This window comes from Haliaeetus albicilla, chromosome 7 (assembly GCF_947461875.1).
Source record: "Haliaeetus albicilla chromosome 7, bHalAlb1.1, whole genome shotgun sequence".
NCBI lineage: Eukaryota > Metazoa > Chordata > Aves > Accipitriformes > Accipitridae > Haliaeetus > Haliaeetus albicilla.
The window spans coordinates 5,915,723-5,928,911 of record NC_091489.1 but is presented as its reverse complement, the minus strand read 5'-3'; the positions used below and the strand labels follow the sequence as shown (position 1 = coordinate 5,928,911).

The 13,189-nt window shown below is 48.5% G+C and overlaps 2 long non-coding RNA genes across 2 annotated transcripts; one reads left to right on the top strand and one right to left on the bottom strand.

Moving 5' to 3' along the window:
• LOC138686018 (uncharacterized) lies at nucleotides 1–2,682 on the bottom strand. The gene is made up of 3 exons (XR_011325344.1): nucleotides 2,317–2,682; nucleotides 1,210–1,701; nucleotides 1–278 (listed from the first exon to the last, which is right to left on the bottom strand). It is a non-coding gene; the product is annotated as an uncharacterized lncRNA (long non-coding RNA).
• Nucleotides 2,683–8,116: 5,434 nt separating this feature from the next.
• LOC138685801 (uncharacterized) lies at nucleotides 8,117–9,792 on the top strand. Its single transcript, XR_011325213.1, has 2 exons — nucleotides 8,117–8,371; nucleotides 8,629–9,792. It is a non-coding gene; the product is annotated as an uncharacterized lncRNA (long non-coding RNA).
• Nucleotides 9,793–13,189: the final 3,397 nt, after the last annotated feature.

The following is a 13,189-nucleotide window of genomic DNA, read 5'->3' as shown; positions in this document are numbered from 1 at the left end:
GGTTCAAAAAGACTTCAAAAACAATGCTTGGAGGTGGGACAAACCTACCTAAGAGACTAAAGCAACACTACATTGAGTTTGTTTAACTAAGAAAATGTTAAGGAGTGACTCAGTCACAGTCTCCAATGAAAATTCTGATGTTAGAGGATATTTATTTTAACAAATAAAAGAATAACAAGTGCTAACAGCCAGGAGGAGAAAGGAGGCAAATTCAGGCTAGCATGAAGTGCAGGAAAGGCTCGTTGGATCCACTTTAACAGTTCTCCATCAGCGAAGTCCTGAAATCAAATCAAGTGTCTGTCTAAGCTGCAGGTTTGACCATCTCCCGCAGTAATTCCTGCATTAAAATAAATGGGTCTTGCCACAACGTGGAACTGCAGCAAAAGATAAACTAATCATTATATCCTATCCCTGCCTTGTGTCATGTTACACTGTAAATGATTTGAGTCAGAGACAAACTCTTTGTTTTGGCTCATGTAACACCAGATGCAAAAAGAGCCCTATTCATCAACAGGATCCCAAGGTGCTCTTGTAGCAGACATCACGGGGAAAAGTTGTTGCATTGCCAACTTTAGATGGGAGCCTAATTCTGTTCTCCATATACGCAGGCTTAGACATGTCTCAACCGGTCAAAGAAGTAGTATAGATAAAAGCAACAACTCTCGTATTAGACAGAAAGCAGCTTCTACCCTGTGAAGATAAGAAATAGGTTCTTCTTTTCTAACATAAATGCACAACTTTTTAAAGTTGCTTCTAAAAAAAGAGAAACCAATGCCTGTCTTAAGAAAAAGAGGTCTAAGGAGAATATAATGCATCTTTCATCCCCTCCTACACACAGGACACTCATTCGCCCCTCCCGCCACATGCATTCTCAGACTTCTGGGTAAAGCAACCCGTGCTGCCAGCCAGGACAGGGCTGTATCACCTGGAACCACACATCTTCTCTCCCATTCCTCGAGCAGAAAGCAGCATTTCTCTGCCTGTTTCACCAAAGGGCTGCACGGGCTATTTTAAAAAATCCAAAGATCACTTTTGCAGGTGATGCCATTTTTAGGATTGGTCCCTCTGCTCCTGGGCTTTGGGAACAGTATCTCTGTTATCGGCTCTGTATTTGTCCATTTAAGAGTGTGGAGTCCACCACGCACGTGCAAACAAGCAACAGCCAGCGGGATGTATTCTCCTGCCCATCACAAATGCAGCATCACTCACCTGGATTTGTTCAGTCCACGAGCTGGTCTGGGAGGCGGACACTTGAATTGCATGGGCTGCGACTGTCCCAGCCTGCATGCATATGGTACAAGGACTTGTTCCAAGGTTGCCTTGAGTTTTTCTTGGAGAACTGTAGAGGATTTACCTTTCAGGAAGAGTGTAAGGAAGCTTTGGGCAGGATGGTGCTGGAAAATCAGATGAGCTTTTGAGCTGTGCTCACTCCAGCTCTCGACCATAGGTCTGCTGGGGCAGGCAGGGTTAATTCAGCTATTGCAGGGTTCATTTCGTGGCCTCAATTATTGACTTTCTGGACGCTGCAATGGCTCCAGGCTGGGGCAGAGAGGGGGTGAACGATGGCAGACGGCTGGCCAGGCCATCCTTCCCCATGCTGCCACTTTACATCTCAAGCAGGTGAAGACAAACCCATGCAATACCCCTGGGGAGCTGCAGGCAGAGATGGATGGGAGGTTGCCCCCCAGTTCGTGTTCTTGGCTGTTAAAAATAAAATGTTCCATTAATGAGGCAGATTGAAGATCCATCTGGCAAAGTACCTTGTCACCAACTGGCATCAGAGTGAGGACTTTCCAGCAGTGCTTTTTGGAGTGAAGGATGGGTTTGTTACAGCCGCTCTACATGTAACACCTGGTACTGCTGTGCTGGGCAGAAAATCCTAAGCCGCAAACGGGCTACAGGGGAAGGAGCCCAAGGAGAGGCCCTTTCCCAGAAAACCCTCCTGGTTTCCAGCAATCTGCAGCTTTGGGAGTTTCTGAACTGGATGTTGTCTCTGGACTGGTGCTTATCAGCCCTTGTGGGAACTCCCACTTTTGGAGACAAGCGTGAGGAGGAGACTGGAAGGTCTCCGTGACCCTCACTGGGGTGTCCACCAGTGTCACTGCTCACATCAGTCGCTCTTGGTGGTTTCCTTTCTGCAGGAATTAATAATAATGCTGCAGAAAGGAATTATTGAATTATTATTCAATATATAAATAAGTATCAATAATATAATGTTTATTATTATTAACTGTTAATACTATTAAATATATAGTTATTAAATATAATTATAAATATATTAAAAATATATAAATATAATTATTAAACAGCACTTGCATGTTTTCACTGGTGCAGCAGGGTCACCCGGCTCTGCTGGGAGTGCCAGGAGGGGAGGCCAGGCTGGTCACGGTCCCGCCGCCTGCCCCTTCCCAGCGTCGGTGTGTGCCTGAAAAACAAGCAAACCCAACCAGCGCTCAGGTCTCTTCCAAAAACAATTACATCATGTTGAAGCCATCAAGCATGTGATTTCCCAGCCCTGAAACTGAAAGGAGCCTCTCTCCAGGAGAGGGAGAGAAGCTGTGCGAGAGCCAGCTGGGATTCAAGAGGAAAGGCTTCATCCGCTCTCCAAGGAGGTTGAGTTCAAGCAGGACCCCTGCCACAGGAGATGGGACTGCTGCTCCGGACCTCCGAAGCACCACGCAGGAGGACAGGCTGCAGCCTTCAGAAAAGGAAAATCCTTCAAACTTTTGATCTGTCTTTAGATTTTGAGCACGTTTCTTGGGAAATTGGCTTATTTCTCTCGGAGCCATGAAAGTATTGATGTGTGTTTCCAAAGAGGGAGTTTGAATCGGAGCAGAGTGTGTACACCTGCCTGGTTTAGTGCATTAAGGCAAGAGGATGCAAGGACATCTTGGCTTGCTTAATCTCATACACCATGTAGAATATAGCACCTGGCTCCTATGGCCTTACAGGGCAAATAGTGCTGCTGAGTCGCGCAGCAGCAGGATGAGGCTTTCTTCTGCATCCAGGTTCTTGCCAGCACCTCCGTTCCTTGTCCCATTTCCCTGCAGCCTCGTGATTAAGGGCAGGGAAGCACAGGGGGCGGGGGAGCCGCTCTGCGCAGGCATTGAGTGCCTGGCCTGACTCAGGTCCCACGTGGACATCTCACAAGGATCCCCTTTGACCCGTGCACAGCGAGGAGGCTGCAGAAACAAGGACAGAGGCCACAAATGCTGCAGAATAACTAATCCGAGTGAGGAAACCTACTGGGAGCTGTTGTCTGAGACAAATCCTGGTCTCGGGAGACTCAGGTGTGCTTCCCCAGCCGGGACAGGCAAGTTTGCAACTCGCAGAGCCCAGCTGGGAGCAAGGTTTCCTGAAACCTTCAAGCTTCTCTTTCCTGAAAGCTCATTTCTGCAGATTAGCAGATGTCTTTTTTGAAACCCTGGGTACCTGCCAAGGATTACTGTAAACACTTGGCAAGGTGCAGCCCCTTGGCACCGATGCTGGGTGTTGGAGCGGGGAGCTGCAGTTCACCTCGCCGAGTGGCAGTTTTGATGTTCACACTCAGAAATAAGCTGTTAACTGGAAACACCCCGGGCAGGGGGAATGCAGCAAAAACTTGCGTCCCTGAAACACCAGGTATATTTTGGTTTTCTCACCATTCTTACCAAGGAGGGGTAAAGGGGTTACTTGCCCATTTACTGGGAACGGAGACGGCTGTTCCCAGACCTGTGAAGTCCCACGCAGTTGGACACAGTCCCACACGATGGCCAGTGTAAAGACAGCACCTGCGTGGTGCCAGGCATCAAAACCAAGAAAAGACCATGATAGAAATTGCTATATGATGTAGGGTCTGATGCAGGCCTGAGCGGCTGTGGCCAAGAGTTACTGCCGTGGTATTGGGAACAGCTCCCGCTACAGAGCATCAGGAGAGTGCTACGAGAGAAAACTTAACGGATGCCTCTGCTGTCACTTGGTAAGGATCTTGCGTGCTTGCAACCACACTGGGACTAAGTGGGAGCAGAAGAGGACTCCTTCACTTAGGGATAAAGACCTGTGCAATGTATTTGTCCACATGTCATCACTGGAGGACACTGCGCTTTCAGGCATGATGCCTGCAGGAGCATCATGTTTAGCTGTGACTCCCGAACACCAAAGGCCACACATAAACCCAGTGTTTCAGCCTGGAAGAGCTGACTCTGAAGAAGACATCTGGGTGATGCAGGGCCCTGAATTAACTCATGTTTGAAGAAAAACATTTTATAGAAAAGGTATGCAACCCTATTTCAGACTGTCAGTGACTGAGCCTGCCAATACCTTAATGAGCGGCTCCAACAATTAATTACCTCCGCTGTTAAAAATGTGTGCTGTGTTTCCAGTTTCAATATTCCTTGGTTGGCCAACAGCGCTAGCTTGTATTTTTCTTTTCACTGCCAGACAGAAGAACCCTCCAGTGTCAAACTTCTGTTCCCCCATGGCAACTGCCAGAGACCGAGTCTTTCCTGAGCTGTGGGTAGCACCATGGGTGTGGGATCCCCGTCCCACTCCAGATTTCCCAACCTGCCGATGCAAGCTCCCAGGCTGCCTGTGGTCCGTCATCCCACCTTCTAGATCCCAATTTCCCCATCCTACATCACATTTACACAGTAACCCCCCATCCTATACATAGCACCTGTCTGCAGTTCTGGGCCCCACCGTTGAAGAAGGATGCTCAGGTCCTCAAATGTATCCAGAGGAGAGCAATCGAGCTGGTAGAGGGCTGGCAGGCATGTCCTGGGAGCAGCAGCTGAGGGCTCTGGGCTTGTCTGGTTTGGAGAAAAGGAGGCTGAGGGGTGACCGCACGGCTCTGTACAGCTCCCTGGGGAGGGGACGTGGAGAGGGAGGTGCTGAGCACTTCTCCCTGGGATCCAGTGATAGGACGCCTGGGAATGGTTCAGAGCTGCACCAGGGAGGTTTACACTGGACATTAGGAAGCATTTCTTTACCGAGAGTGTGCTCAAACCCTGGAACAGGCTTCCTCGAGAGGTGGTCAATGTCCCGAGCCTGTCAGAGTTTAAGAGGCATTTGGACAATGCCCTTAACAACATGCTTTACCTTGGTCAGCCCCAAAGTGGTCAGGCAGGTGGACGAGATGACTTTTGTAGGTCCCTTCCAACTGAAATATTCTATTCTACTCTATATAGCCTTCATTTCTGAGCTACATGAACACATATATGACCCTCTTAGACACTTTCTCCTCATTCGCAGCCAGGTCCCTAAGTGACGGAGGTGGCACTGGCCTCATTTACAACCTCTGGCTGCTGTGTAGCACAGATCCAGACACGGTCCCTGGCATCCTCATCCCCATCCCATCCCCAGATGACCTTATTCCCGGCCCTGTCCCAGGCTGCAGCCCCCTTGCTCGGAGCTGGGCTGGGCGTGCGGGGTCTGGAGGGGGATGCTGCTGGCAGGAGCACAGCCTGGGGTCACAACTGAGTGGCTCTATCTAGTGCTTCTCCTCAGGCCGGTGGGACAGTGAGACCCCAGCCCCAGCTCAGTGTCAGGATGGGGTGGCCAAGCCGAGGACCCGGGTCAGGTCAGGACATGTGCAGCAGCTCAGCTCCTGGGTGTCATCCCCTTGAAAGGTCTGAGTTCAGCTATCCATGACTTATATCCCTGCAGGCATCATGGGGTGGCAGAGCGAGGTGGTGCCGAGGAAGAGGCTGCGTAAACTTCTTCTGACTCTTTTAGTGAGGATGAAGGCTACCAATCATGCAACACGCTCTCCTGGCCTCCCTGAATATAGGGGAGTGTAAGGAGGAGAGACCAGAGCTCTGGGGAGCAGTGGAGAGGTCTGGGCCTTTTCTGGTTGTTGCTGTGTGGTGGTACCAGAAGAAAGGAGACAGGAGGAAGAAAGAAGTGCGGGGAGAAGCTTACTGTGCGTTTTATGTTGGGAGCTAATGACTTCCTAAGCACTTTGGGTGGCCTTGCTCTGATCAGAGCATGGTTGTAGGATAAGAGCAGGCCCCCCAGTAGAAGGCAGTCAACAGGAATGGGGGCACTGGGAAGCAGATGCCTGTAGCAGGACTGAGGGCAGTTTAGCGTCAGCTGCCCGTCTTGCCTCTCCTGCCCGCACAGCTCAACAGTTGCCAACCCTGTAACCCCAAACAGAAGTGGGAGTTGTGGTGGGGAGACTGTAGGAGTCACTGGCTGAGGAATGGTAGGACTCATTCACTGAATGCTCACATGGTTCTGGCTTTTTTTGGAGCACAGCAGCCCTGTACCCTCTTCTTGACTCCTACTACCTTAAACATTTCCCTCCTGCTCTTCCCTAGAGCTTCCTGCAGAGAAAATATCTTTGTTAATGATCGGGATGATGGGGCACAGTGTTTACCTAGGACACAAATCTGGGCGAGTGGCTGATAACACCAGAGGGTCGTGCTGCCATCCAGAGGGACCTGGAGAAATGGGCCGGCAGGAACTTCATGCAGTTCAATGTCGCTTTTCTCTTTTGCTTTCCCTCTAGTCCACGGGTTCTTCTAGGTCAAACTCACTATCCTTGCATCCCTTCTGTACCACACTTTACATCCTTGATTTATCTTATGACAGCAAGCTCTGGCTGCCTCACTCATGCGCACAGAGACATCAAGGAGATGGGCAGGTGGGCCTGGGGAGGCTGAACTCCGCTCCCTTTCAAAGGGGCTTGCTGTGACTTGGGCTAACAACATGCCCTTGATCATTTCACTTCTTTAAATCCACAAAACTCTTCTCTGTCCAAGCCCGTCACAGATTTGCTGATCACAAATTCTGGTAGCCAGAAGTCAAGTCAGACAAGTCTGGAGCTCCAGGGTCCAGGGAAAACTCTTTCATGCTGACCTAGTTGGAAACCACCGAGGTGGACAGCCAGGATGTCTCTTGGGCTGTTGTATTTCTTTTGAGTCTCTGCTAAGCTACACCCAGCTCTAGTCCTTGATTTGGGGGTGGGGTTTTTTTCGTTCTCCCACATAGCCATTCATAGCTTTCCCAGGAACTGGGGCACAGAGGAATGGAAGGTCATTGCTAGCAGACTCTGCTGCACTTGGCCATGTTTGACTCATCTCTGGGACTATTCTCCCACAGCCAGGAGAGCTCCAGGCTGGCATCTGCTGTGCTTGCAGTAGTTGGGAGGAAGCTTGTTAACAGTTACAACACATTTTTTAATGACTGGTCGGGAAGGTTCATGCCCTCAGGAGTCCTTTTGCTAGAGTGGCACAATGTTTGATGATGAATGGATGATTGTCATATTGAGTTATGGTGATACCATGCAGCTGAAGTCACTCTGCCAGTCTTTTTAAGATACAGGGATTTTAAAGATTTTGAGATAAAGGGAAATACCTATGCAGATTTTTGACATTCTTTTGGCATTGGGAGCCCAGGTATCTATGAGAGATCTTCCTAGGCATTTCACTGCATCTTAGATATCTGGAAACCTGCCCCTTAAACTAGAATTCCCACTTGGAAACTTTGTCCCATTGCATCTGGGTTAAGAATAGAATAGAATAACTTCCAGGAAGAAAGCAATACAGGGAGATTGTAATTAGCCTTCAAAGCTTTTTTTTTTTTGCTAGGTAAATTAGGAGCTGCTTTTTTTTTTATGGTCAGGATAAGCAGCATTGTATCAGGGAACCGTGGTGTGGTCTGGGCACCTCCCTTCACCAAGAGGAGGGCAGAGAAAGCGTCTGCTGCTGTGGGTGAAGGCGCTTCGTTTTATTGCTTGAGACATCTGCAGGAAGCGAGAGAGCAGATGGATGAAGAAGACCCAATATATCACCTATTTTCATGAAAGCAACCAAGTTCAGGATCTTTTAGGTCACATCAGTAGGGACGAGAAATTCTGATGGAGCTGGATATTTATTTGATGCAACCCTTTTGGTTTCTAAAGACTGGACAAAGGCGGCTGGTCCTTCCAAGGCTCCTGCTTTGCTGCCTTTGCTTGCCGTACTGCTGGCTTCTCTCCTAGCCCCACGCTTTTGCAATGCTCACACAATGACAGGTGAGTTTGCAATCCTTCAGCAGATCCCACAGCAGGGTTTCCTCACCTCCAAGGACTGGGGACTTGCTCCTTCCTTACTACGACTGGTCCTGAAAAACCTTCCTTTTTTTGCTAGCAGGAAGGATTAGCAGAAATCTAGAAAATATAATCTGTGAGGGAAGAATGAAAGAATTGGGTTGTTTTGTCCAGAAAAGTGAAGCCTGGGGGAAGATGAGACAGCTGTGGACTGACTGACCTCCAGACTCTCCTGCGGCAGCTGCGTTTCCTGCACTGCTGTGATAACCGTCCTCCAATAAATAAAAGGCTGCCATGAAGAAGGGAAAAAACTCTTCTCTGTGTCTGCCTGGAGAGGATGAGAAATCATGGTATGAAGCTGCGGTAAGAGAGCTTTAGTTAAGACATTTGGGGACTGGCTAAATGTAAATACAGCAATGTGCCAGAGCAGATTGCCTGATGTCAGATCTCCATTAGTGCAAGTTTCTGGGGGGAAAAAGAAAAAAACACATATTAGACAAAAATCCATCAGGAAGGGCTTAAATTGCGCTTATCCTGATTTGGAACAGGGGGATTAGGCAATCCATCAAGGCAACCCTCCAGCTCTGTTTCCTCTGCTTCTCTACTTCTGTTTTCAACAGCCTCGCAGCTCCAGGCAGTCATTTAACTGCAGTCAGCCTTCAGCCGGATCCTCCTCTCCAAGAGCAGATTTTTGGATGAGATGTTCACTCCCGTCAAGGTGACAATCCAGCTGCCTTGCTGCAGGGGAAGCAGTGCTATGCCGTCCTGCCTCGGGCCCGTGGTGGAGTGGGGGAAGGATGGAGAACTGCCCTGGGAACACCACAGAGGGACCATGGAGCTGGCTGAGCTTTGTCAAAGACCTCCAGACTGCAAAAAGCTTTTTTTTTTTTTTTTTCTCAGAATAGCTTTAATTAAAACCATTTGGATGTCATACAATGGGGTAACAGGGTAACTAACCCCCCCAACACTGTGCTGTGAAGTCAAAGTACAGAAGCTTGGGGTTTCAATGGTCAGCCTGGCTTTCCATCACTTCCATGCTTGTAAGGGCTGGTTCAGGCTCACCACTGCATCTCTGGGCAAGAAGGGATGACATTTTTGTCCAGGCCTCTTCAAAATCAGCCGCAGTCATAACTGGTGAACATCTCAAGATGTTCCCCTTCTGTTCAGATGAGTCTGGTGGTTTTGGCTGGATTCCCACCTCTTGTTACCTTGGGGAATCACAAGCACATATGTAGATATGAAGTGGCTCATAGCGAAGTTTTTGCTATGGGGCAAGTTCTTTCCTCTCCAGGAAGGAGGAAGGAGAAAATAAAAACGTTGGATGCTGCTGAGAGACAAGGCAGTCCCGTAACCTATCATATTGCCTCCAGGTCCTCTGGCTCCTCTACCCTCTCCTCCCAGAAATAAAAACATCCTCAAGAGGATTCTCAGGAACAGGTTTGGAAAGATTTCCCCTTTAGAAGGAAAGGTGTTGTAGACTCTACTTTATCTGGTTTCTTTTACAGGATGTCTTGCTCTGTCACACTCTGTCCTGAAAGGGTATGTTAATAATGTTCTCCCAGTATAAACTGCTACGTATTTGTGCAACAGTCAGGTTAGAGACTTGGGAAGTCTCATTTCTGTCTTCATAATGTTTCCTGGAAAATTCTATAAAAGAAAACACAGTATCCACTTTACATAATTACAAAAAGCCTGGGAACTTAATATTTAGTTTTGTTTACAGTTTAACATCCTCCTCATTGGCTAGAGACCATAACATTGCTGTGTATATGATAGACTGGAAATTTTGATGTGATGAGTAATTTTCTTTTCTATTTCCCTTTTTGATAAAATAGAGAAGAGGGAATGGCGTACATTACCCACTCACAAATGGTTAATGCTGGGGAGGCCCATGGTAGCCATTTACCAACAGTGAAATTGTAGAAAGGAGGAAGGTGGCGTGACTAATGAAATAGAACAAGAAATATCAGAGGAAGCTAAGAAAGAAGAAATGAAATATCAATATAATTTATCAAAAGCAAAACTCATGCTTTTAAAGGGAGACCAGGCAGATGATTAGTTAACGCATTAGAGAACATCCTTTAGAGAAGTCTCTGTATTTAAGTTATCTGTTTTGTCCTCAATTCCATCCCTCCATCTCAGGGAAAAGCCAGGTCTCAGGGAAGTCTGTGCCTAGCCTCCGGTGTGCTCCAGAGATGCGCTTTTGATGTGTCCAGACCCACCTGGGAGGGCTTTAAGGCCGATGCCCTGGCTGAACTCAAATACACGCTGGCACACAGCTGCCATCACGTGCCCTACAAGTGCAGGTCCCTGCGCTGGGCAGAGCTGCACGGCCGGAGCTCACCCCGCTGGTACCCAAGCCAGCCAGGTCCAGGGTGGATTCAAGCAAGCGGGGGCAGGCATGGATGCTGGAGCCCCTACGACCCCTCATCTGGGCACCGCAGTGATGGGGGACGTGGCTGCTCCTGGCTCCCGTCTCTTTTGCGTGGGCAGAGTGGCATCAAGCCACATCTCTTTTGCTGACCCCAGCAACCTGCCGGCCATGGCACAGCTCTTTGCCGGTGCCTGGAGCAGGCACACGACCAACGTGCACCTCCCACACCGACTTGCTCCAGCTCCCAGAGCAAGCACAGCCCCAATCCTGCCCCACTTGGTTTCTGTGACTAGCTTAAACACAATCACATATCTAAAAGCAAACCATCAGATGGCTTTGACTCCCTGGCAGGTTTCCTGCCCAGGCACAGGGATGTGCTCCGAAGCCGATTTTCAGTTCATCACCTTGCAGCACCCCAGCGAGAGGAAGCGTGCTTGTCCGTCCTTACATGTGGGACAAGAAGCAGCAACTTTTAATGGCTTTTCCCCATCCTTTCACACTGTGCTATGCTGGAGTGCGAAGCAGCCCCGCTGTTTGTTTTTCAAAAGCTGTTTGCTGCCTGATTTAGGATCATCTACTTAAAAGTCTCCAGCCGAAGCTGCAAAACTCACAGCTGTGTTTTGCAGATGAGAGACTTGGGTTGGTTTCAGATCTTGTTTTTGGAAAGGCCGCCGCAATCCTGAGCAAAGGCAACACAAATGGCACAAGTCCATCCTTTAGAGTAGCAAACCATGAAAGCCGTGGTCTTCCTTCAGAACTCTTGAAGGACAGAAGTCTTTCTCTGTTAATTTTGGATCTGGCACATCTTTTATGTTTAACTCTTCCATTTCTTCAGTCTGTCTAGGCTTCTATTGCCAACACAGTTAAAAAAAAAATAGAAGACACTATTAAAAAACCCATCCTGAAAAGCCCTTTCAGGCCCAGGTATGTGAGGACTCACCCTCCTGTGTCTACCAAAGCTGATTTTTGGGCTGACCGAAGAAAGAATTTTTAAAGAGTGTCCACATGGTGCGTGCAGCCTCAACAGGGCACTTGTCCCTCTAGGAATAAATCATTGCTTTCAATTTTTGAATCAAGGCTTTACATCCAACTGTTTCCCCATTAATAGGTTGGAGGAGGAGATTGAAATTGAGAACAGAGAGTGCAATTGCAGAAGAAACAACAAATATGGACTTTTATGTATAGCTGCTGGGGTCTGGTACAGGCAGACCATGCCCACGCTTGGGGGTGAACCTGTGTTGGGGCTGCCCATACACGAGAAACTGCTGCTGCCATGGGGTCAGTGGAGCATATTTCCCTCTTCCCCCAAACCAGACTCTCTAGAAGATTTTTTAGGAACTCACTTGATTCACCCTGTGCTTCAGGTCCTTATTTCTAACACAAGAACTCTCAATTCCAAAAGCAGGGGGACAATAAGAACAAAATAAAGGGGAAAAGAAAGGACAAAACAAAGCGGGCGGGGGGGTGTGTCAAAATGAAGAGACTGAAGCATGAATCCTAGAGAGCTGAGGTTCCACTAAGTCAATGGTGAGGCTGAGTGAGATCAAGTGCTAGATGCAGAGATGCACTGCAGGCACCATCCTGGTGCAGAGCAATTCGTGCTGCTTCGGCTCTTGCCAGGATGAAGCTGCCTTGGTATCAGCATCTTGTAGCTGTATCTGCATCAGGGGACAACATAGCTGCATCGGTGTGAATGACTTTGCTGGAGATGGGTCCAAGTTTCCATAGATTGGGGCCAAGAAGAAATGAGATGAGCAGGGCACCCAAGCACTAACAGCAAAGGTGATGGAACCTAGAGGCCTGGGCGATGAACCGTTAGCTCTAGCTGCTCCAGACTCTATTGATTTTGTTATATCTGCTCCCAGATCAGACTGGATTGCAGCTCCACACAGGAGAGTCTTTGCTTGAGAGGAGATTTGGAAGGACATTTGCTCCAAGGACAAAGCAATTTGAGCAGGGATTTGCACAGGGATTTGAGCACCTATGTGGTGAACGCTGACCTTAATGCCAGAGATGCATCTGAAAAATTAAAAAAAATTCAAAGGGTGATTGAAGTGTTGCGATAAATTCCAGTTGGTGCATATCTTCACATCTTGCATGATGTCCCCGCAGAGGTACAGCAGCTGAGCTGCTTTGGCCTTGGGTGCATTCACACTGGGTCACATTTTGGCACTTTAGGGCCCAGGTGAGCTATAGGTTTTCAGGTAGGAAAAGACAAGGTTGATAACATCTGCTCTCCTGACCTGCCCCAGCCAGGAACCTCCTCTTGTGATTGCTACCAGCAGCTCCTCTGCTCCAGCTGCTTTCCTTCAGAGAGCTGGCTATGGCTCTAGGCTCAATTTTGCTTCTAGACAGGAGTGATCATCTGCAGTTACTGGAGGGGTTAAAAAGGTTAGACAGCAGTGCTGCAGAAGAGGGTCTCCATGTGTCACCATCACACTGACTATGGTCTGCGAGACACCAGAAACTCTTCAGCAGCAGCCAGGGCTTTGGATACATAAATAAAGCAGAAGACAAGAAAGAGAGCAAGTGGTTTGGGCTACTGACAGGGACAAGAAGCAGTAAGTGAATATTCAGCTTGGTTTTCCCTTGTTGTAACACAAAAGAAACACCCTGGCAGGAGGTGATGAAGCTCTGAACCAGATGGTATCACACGCATGTGGAACCCTCCTCTTCCTCCACTGAGCTTTTGGGGTAGATTGAACAGGCCTTGGCCAGGAATGCTGTAGGTAATGTCAGCATTGCCTGGGGCCGTAGGGCAGCCTGGGTGTTTTCTCAAGGAGATCTGCAGCTCTTAGTTCTACAAG